Genomic DNA, 8737 nt, shown 5'->3' on the forward strand with positions numbered 1-8737 from the left:
AGAAATTTACATGTAAATAAAGAAAATATCTAAAAGAAAAAAAAAAAAGAGAGAGCACCTGCTTGCTAGAAATCGGAACCAGGCGCCATCTTGGGGCACGACTCTAGTGGCTCTCCACATGTCACTATAGAGAAATTGTCTCCAAACATCATGCACTTCCACAACCAGTTCTGTGCAGCTGGGACACTGTGATAGCTCAATATAGGGTAGAATTAGCTCAATATCTCACCATTTTAGTACCTCAGAAGGACTGATAAAGGTCTGAGATTTCTGATCTTCCATTCCATTTTTGAAAGCAAACAGCCATGGTGGGTTTAAATTATAAATGCTATTTCACTATGATACAACAAAAACTATTTGATTATTACTTTTAAAATTCTTCCAGCCGGGCGGTGGTGGCGCACGCCTTTAATCCTAGCACTTGGGAGGCGGAGGCAGGCGGATTTCCGAGTTCGAGGCCAGCCTGGTCTACATAGTGAGTACCAGGACAGCCGGGGTTACAGAGAGAAACCCTGTCTCGAAAAACCAAAAAAAAAAAAAAAAAAAAAAAAAAAAAAAAAAAAAAAAAAAAAAAAAATTCTTCCATTCAGAGGGGAAACTGGGAAAAGGCATATAGTTGAAATGTAAATAAATAAAATAACCAATAAAAAAATTAAAAAATTAAAGTAAAATTCTACCATTGAATATGGCATGCTATTGGTGGGATCAATATAGCAGAATTAGCCTACAGAACCACTTTTTAAAAATTGTGAGTGTTCTTGGTTCTTATTTTACATAGATAATGTCCATTTTTCTTGGCTAAGCTACTTCTACACAGTTTTGAAATGGAAAGTATATTAAATGAATTTATACTAATTCAAGCTTTCATCCTTAAAATAAGTAGGTGATAATTCAGTAGCTACAACAAAAAGCAAAATCCCTTCTCAGCTGAAAAGGAAAACACTGAGCATAAGTGAATTAAGCATTTATTTAATAAAATTAAGCTGTGCAAAAAGAAAACTAAGAGAAGAAAAGAAAATATAGAAACTGAACGCTATAAAGCACACAAAATAGTAAGAAAAATGCCTTAATAAGTAAGTTCATAAACTGATTTTCTTAGAATCATACAATTGATATAGGATTAATTATTTTAATCAAAAGAATGAGAGAAAACCCAGACACATGCACATAGTTATATACAGGAATGGAATTTACAAATTATAGGTCTTTTGCACAAGAATATAAAATTCACTTAAAATCCTCATAGACAATTTTTCAGCAAAAGATAATGTTTTTCTCATACTTTTGGACTATGAAGGGTGTTTCACAAGAAGAAATAATCCTCAGACCTCAAAGGACAAATACCAATGTACTGTTTTACTTAAAACTTTTTAAAGAGTAAAAAACATGGATTAAAAACAGTGCACATGACTAATGATCAATTTCAATAAAAGCCCTTGGTCCCAAAAGGAAGAATGTACAAGCAAATATACAAAACATACCCCCACTGCCTTCTATGAATGAAGAACTCATATAATCAATGAGAGAAAGAACATCAATCTAATAAACAAATGGACAGAATATAACAACCAGCAGTTTACCCTACACACAGAATAAATGGCTAGTAAGAGTAAAATCAGTCTGTGACAAAGAGAATGACTGTAATCTATTTTTTCACTTACCAAACAGACAAATTAAAAACATTACTTGACAAATCACATTTGGAGAGAGTTTGAAAAGGAGAAACATTAAAGAAATGTGCATGTAAAGTCTCAGACCTCAGTCTAATTTTTGATATTTACCAACAGAGAAAATACACATAGCACTTGACACAAATAACACTGCTCCTAATTAGCCAACTTCACCTCAGAGATATTGACATATATGAGCAATAGAACCTGGAGGAGGTAGTTCAGGGTTGTGTAATGGGAAAATCACCTGTCACGGTAGGGTTGATTGTGAATAAAAAATGGTATTTTCAAACAGGAAGTATTGAAGCAGTCTAACATTTTAAGGAGATTTATCAGAATTGCAAATTAGGTCTGTCTAATTCTCCCATATTTTCAGAAAAACATGTCTACAAAGGCATAGTTTTGTATAAACAAAATGATTTTGGAATGATACAGGAAACATTAGCACAACATGCACATTGAAGGAAGAAATATCCAAGACTTAATAGAAGAGGCAGGTTTGAATTTTCATCATAATTCCCTTGGTCTTTTAATGTTCCCCAATTTGCATATGAAACCTATATATGTTGTTCTTAGAGAATTTCATAATGCGCATAATGCATAATTACTGCCTTCAAGCCCCATCTTCTACCATTTTGCTACCTAGCCTATCTACTCCTTTTCCTCTCTACAACGTCTTTCTTTATATTCACAGATTTTCAGTTTGTTTTATGACTCAGAGTTCAGCCAAGGCTGTCTGGCCTGAATCTGCTCCAGATATAGCTGATGGAGCTTTTTGGGCCCAACAATGGTTACCTAACTAATGACTGAGATCCCTTCTCCTTCCAGAAGTAGTTTTTAAACTAGATTGCTTAACAGAATAAATTCAGAATAAATGTTACCGTATGAAGGGAGGGAGCAATTTGACAGTAGGATTCGACGTACTGTTCAACACCATGGACTCTCTTTTCTTTAAAAACCTTAGTTAAGAACATGGTTTTAGCCTCTTTTTTCTGTATTTACTAGCTTTACTCAATGTATTTCCAAGTAACTCCTTCTTAAACAGTCTTACAGAGTCACAATACCTTGAAAATTTTAGAGGAGACATCCTGTCATCTGTTTTACTCGAAGTACATCTTACCTATATTCCTAGGCAATATCTCTGGGTGGGTCTGTCATTATATTTTAAGTTAGTTTCAATTTGTCTGGTCATGCTTTTTAACTCATGTGAAATTTTAGATCTGTTGGAGAGCAACATGTAAAATTTATGAAAATAATTTTGTTTTCTATGAAACTTACAACTGGGGAACATTTGGGGAGTGGAATACTTAACTTCATTCATTTGGGTACAAATGGAGTCTTCATCCTTATATCAGATATACCAATAACTGCAGTCCCTATGAGGCTGAAAAGTATACTCTGAATTAGCCTTAGGCAAAATTGTGATGCATAGTGTTTGTCCTCTCTGCACTTTGTTTAGCAGGGTTTCACATTGCTGTTTGTGTGTTTAGTAAAAGTATGCAAATTTCCTAGCTAACTCTCCTAGTTCTTTTCTTTCACTAAAACATACACTGTCTATATCTATCTATCTATCTATCTATCTATCTATCTATCTATCTATCTATCTATCATCTATCTATCTATCTATCTATCTATCTATCTATCTATCTATCTATCTGCTCAGTTTCAGTTCACTTTAATCATAATAGAGAACATATAAAAAGTATAATACATGGCATGGGTGGTGCTGGGTATCTCATCTACATTTCTCTACTTAATTATAGCAAGAGTCCTATTACTAAGGGAAGAATAAATCCTTGTGGTCATTTGGACAGTTACACATTAAGCACCATACATACCTTTAGCTTATATCATATGAACTCTTGATTTTGCTTTTATTGAGGAAAACCCTTTCACATGTTCAAGTATTATCACTTGTGTATTGTTTAGTATAACTAAAAACAAAACCCTACATGTCTGCAGTAAAGTAGTACTAGTTCTGGAAATATTATGTGTCAGGTAATAAGAATAATTTTACTCTATATGTGTTCATGCAGTATGACACCAGAAGATATGGTAAGTGAAAGGTGTGTTAGTTATATGTGAAATGTAAGATTATATAATTATTTAAAAAAGAAGATGATAAATGTTTGACAAAATTATTTGCAACCATGTAGTAAAGGTTCTGGAAACAAACAAATAAAAGACAACAAAATTCAAATGTAAGTACTAACCACTCAGATGGGAAGTAGATTGGATATGAGGGGTATCCCAGAGAGTTTCTATCATACTATGTTTGAGTTTTCACAAAATAGTATATTTACTTATTTCACATTATATAATAAGAAAGACCCAAAGAAGCTAATATCATTGACTTAGGAGGTCATAAAAGAGGATTTTAAAAGAAAAATTGAGCACCTTTGCTTTATGTTGTGTCTTTGGGTCTCTGAGACAGAGTCTGGCTCTGTAGTCCTAGAAGGAAAGCCTCAAGCTCTTGATTCTTGTGCCTTAGACTCCTGAATTTTGGGATAACACGATAAGCCACTGCACCTAATTTGAAACTATTGTTGAAGACATAATTTCATTTCTTTTCTCTGTTTATTTGCAACCATACTGATAAATACATTTCATTGTGGGTGGAAGTGTCTCAGGCAAGTCAAAGAGCAAGAAACTACAAGTCTCATCCAGAGCATCATTGAGCTCATTGAACCTGAACAGTATCACCGCCAGTAGGGTTTACTGGCATATTTTCTACACCAGTAAACTGCAATAATTCTATGCATGTGAGCGTAAATACATAACAATAAAACACCATGTAAAATGAAGTCTTGTGGATATAACGCATGCTTGCCAATAAGACTGTTATCTCAAATAATTTTGTTGTCTAGTGTTCTTAGTGGCTATTGGGGCAGGGATTGCTTTAATCTTTTGATTTGTGTTACAAACACATGCACATGCTTAATTAACCAATCAGATTTATGTATCAATAACACAATTTACAAGATGCCAATACAATAATTTCAGAGATAAATGATAATGATAAGGCTTTAACACAATTATTCTAACCTTTTGATAATACCACATCAGCCTCCATTCTAGTTCTCCCTCTCCTCCTCAGACCTCTCTTTCTGTCTCAACACCTCTCTCTGCCTTCCTTCTCCTGTACAATCACAAGCCTCCCACTACCCTAATGTGATTGGACAGGAGAAATCTTGCAATACTCTAAAACACAAGGAAATGAGTTCTAACAATCTGAGGAAATTTGGAAGTACATTCTTCTCTCCAAATAAGAATGGAACCTATCACCAGGTTGACTGTACCCTATAAACCTCTAAGTGGTGGGCCCAGATAACCTTGGACTTCTCTGCAGCTGAGGGAGTGAATGTGCATTGCTCTAACCCACTGTGTTTTTGATGATTGGTCTGCAGAAGCAGATATCGAATGGAATCAGTCAGGCGTAGATTTCTATGAATGTGGTTCTGATCACCTGGGAAACCGACTTAGTGGTTTTGACGGGGAGGAGAGGGAGACATTGGTCTATTGCAAGTCTAGTAACGTGAGCAGAGTTTTTCCTTGGAAGGTAAAATATCTGGAAGGAAGATTGGACTACAGGTTTCAGACGATGATCTTGACTAGCTTCACAATGTTGCCTAAGATCATGTGGAAGATACTGATTGTGGCACTCGATGCCGTTCTTTAATATTAATATAATCCTTCAGGAAATGCTTAATCCAGACAAATACTGTACCTCTTAACTAGTTCACCATTGTAGAAAGGATGGATAAAGGTTGTAGAAGCATTTGTTTTGAACTTGTTGTCAGTGCCTTACAAATCTGAATTGCGTTAAAGTCATGCAGCAATTCTGTAGCCCATTGTTCAAAGAGTTTAATTGTTATCTGATATCATAAAACAGATTATTTTAGCCCTCTTAAGATTACGCCTCTGTTCTGGGATAACTATTTGCCATGTTGGATATTGAGATTTCCTTCACTGAATTGCTTACTAGGAGATGTCAAAAAAACTTTTATCTCTTGTAAGTAGTCTTTGTTTTCATTTCAAGTGGATCTTCGACTGGCAAGATCTTGCATATCCTATTCAGTGTCTAATAACAAACTTGTTCATCTTAGCAAGCATTTCAAAATTTAAGTATTTGGTTTATGGATTTCAATTTTCTGCCTGATTTTTTGACTCTTAAGAAATAAAAATAATTACTGCTAGATCAAGTAAAGGAGTGGTTACATATTACTGAAATTCATAAATTTATAAACTGAAAGATGAATGATTTTCCATGTTTGTATTTTTATTAATTGGAGTAAAATACTATGGGGTTCCAAAAGAATAGAACTTGAAACATGGTAGACAAAGAATTAAACCTTCAAATTCTTTTGTTTGTTCTGATCTCGATTGAGCTTAGTTTCTTCATCTGTAAATCATGATAATTTTTACTCCACATTATGTGAGGAAAGATTAACTAATACATAAAGTTTACTATTGTAGCTGCTAGCAATTTTTTTGGTTTTGTTTTGTTTTGTTTTTGTTTTTGTTTTTGTTTTTGTTTTTTGACTTAGAGTCTAATAGAATTGGATCAAATAGCACCAAAAAGCTAGGTCTCCTGCTTTCATGACCACAGGGCCAGCTCTCCCAGCTACAGCAGGTGGTTGAGGCATCACCTCAACCACCCAGGCTACCTTATGTCAGATGAGTGATAGGGATAGATCTCTCATGATCTCACCCCTGGGGCTGGCTTACCTATGCTAGCTAGACCAGGGCCAGTTCTACTGTGCTGCCCAGGCAAGGTGCAAGTCCTCCTCTCGCAAGTGGAGTGCTGCAACCAACAAAGCAGGGCCAGCTGACCTGTTCTCATGACCTTAGCACCCATTCTCTTGATTGTTGCATGTGGTGAGGTGCAATGGGGGGCATCAATCCCACTCCTACAGCCACCTCATTGCAGAGGAATGGCAGGGTCAGTTCTCCAGAACTCTTGCCTTAAGAGCTAGCTCTCACCTCAGCTCCTGCCACCAGGGTCAGCTCTGCTGTACTGTACAGGCTCCACTAGTGACAGATGGGGCCAGCTTTCCACAGCACTGCATCCAGTGAGGAGCAGAGGTGGTTCTGCACAGTCCCTGACTGAGGCTCATCATGCAGATATCCACATGGTCTTGGTGGTAGAGCTACAGATTCAGACATTTCCCTTAATGGCAGCTTGGGTTGGGACCTCTCCATAGCCCTAGGTGGTAAGGATAGCTATTCACAAAAGTCTACTCCTCTCCACCCTCAAGTCTCTAGTTCCATCTCTCTTCATAATGCTCAAGCTGTCCCACCTCTTTCTCTCCCATCTGACTACCACATACTCACATATTGTGGTGGCTCCCACTGCTGGCAAGCAACATGGCTGGTGGGACTCTGGGTGACATACACCTTTATTTGTGTTGCTTGGGATGGTGACAAGCAGGTGTCTATGGCCTGCCTGTGCAGTGCATTGGTGCACAGGTCTGTGGGTGGCATGGTGGTCCACAGAACTCTATTTGTCTTTGTCCTCCCTTGCTGTGCTGCCTTGATATGATTTGATTTGATGTTTTTGAGTCCTACACATAAGACCGCTTTGGCCATCAAGCCAAACACCAAGCTAGGATGAACAAAGGACTGCCATTTACTCTGCCCTGGACTGACAGAAGAACAACACCATCAACAAAGTGTCTCTTTGCCCATTGCTGGGGTCAGGAGGGTGCAGTCCAGGTATTTTTAAAAAGAATTTGTATGTTGAAGAAGGGACTCAGCTGGGCGTCTTCTCTGTAAATCTTCAGCAGCATTATACACTAGGTTAATTTTACTTAAATCGTAACAGGCACTATGCCTTTCTGGTATCTATTGAGGTTCTTGTATTGTGCACAATTGCTTCCCTTGTATACCACATTTGTCTTTTGTTAGGGTGGAGTTCACAATTCTGATAAGAAACAGAAGGAAACAAGCTGTCTAACTCTTTGGCTATATATAAATCTGTGCAACTTCTTATTTTTAAATGTAACTTAACAGGTGATGGGACAGTGGTGAATTCAGAGTAGTGTAAAATTGTAATTTAATTCTACTTGTTTCAAATTGTGGAGTGGAATGTCAAGAAAAGAAATGAAAAAGAAAAAATAAGACCTTAAGATATTAATGTGACAGACACTCTTCTTTTCTACTGTTGAAGGTTGTAGTTGATCCATATAGAATGTAGAGTGTGATAATAACTGAGATGCAGAAAATTGCATGAGAATAAAGGAGCTGGTAGAATATTTCATAAGATTTGGTATAAAATCTCTGCAGCCCTTCGATTTCTAGGCATATTATCTACCTGCATTATTGAGTCCTTCATTATAATACAATATATTTGGGGTAAGCTTTTATTTTTATTTTCATTTTTGCAGAAGGATTTTTTCCCTCATACTTGTTAAGTTTGGAAGTTTACACAGCATGACTCAAGATGTGAGGAGAGTCCCCTTTTGATGCATCATGTTTCCATAAGAATGTAGACTAAATGACTATCTTCCTATGTGTTGCTTTACTCCTTTGAATGCTTCTGTAGCTAACCATGGAGATTTTACACAAATGCCTCACACTAATCTAATGGCACAAAGATCTGACTTCTAACCATCATAGTTGGGTTAAGTTTCCACTCCTGTAGGACTTTTAACATAGGTAGGATTGTAGAGATTAAATAAAGGAGTTTAGTTGAAGAAAAACAATATTAAAACACATTATTGCTCTTCTCTACCCTCTTGGTGTTCGAGAGGCTGATGTCTAAACCTGACTTTCTTGGCCTCCCCCAGTGCAGGGTTTAATGGATACTAGTCTCTTTTATTTGCTCCTTCACCTTTCCCTTGTTTTTCATTGTCAAGAAATAATGTATTGTTTTCAATAAGTTAATAATCTCCTGAGAAAAGAGTCATAAGAACTCAAAACTGAAAGCCTAAAAATATGTCTATAACTCAGTCATTCACTAAGTTCCACATCTGGCTTGTCACATACACATTGCAGGTTGAGTGAACATTTATTTTGTAGGTTAATGAATGGCTTGTCATTTCAATTTTAATGGGCTCTGTAGTATT

At 36.5% G+C, this 8737-nt stretch overlaps 1 non-coding gene across 1 annotated transcript; it reads right to left on the minus strand.

The window, feature by feature from the left end:
* Positions 1-7225: 7225 nt before the first annotated feature.
* On the minus strand, positions 7226-7368 carry LOC116079437. Its single transcript, XR_004113988.1, has one exon. It is a non-coding gene; the product is annotated as a small nucleolar RNA SNORA48 (small nucleolar RNA).
* Between the last annotated feature and the right edge of the window lie 1369 nt (positions 7369-8737).

This window comes from Mastomys coucha, unplaced genomic scaffold (assembly GCF_008632895.1).
Source record: "Mastomys coucha isolate ucsf_1 unplaced genomic scaffold, UCSF_Mcou_1 pScaffold5, whole genome shotgun sequence".
NCBI classification, from domain to species: Eukaryota; Metazoa; Chordata; class Mammalia; order Rodentia; family Muridae; genus Mastomys; species Mastomys coucha.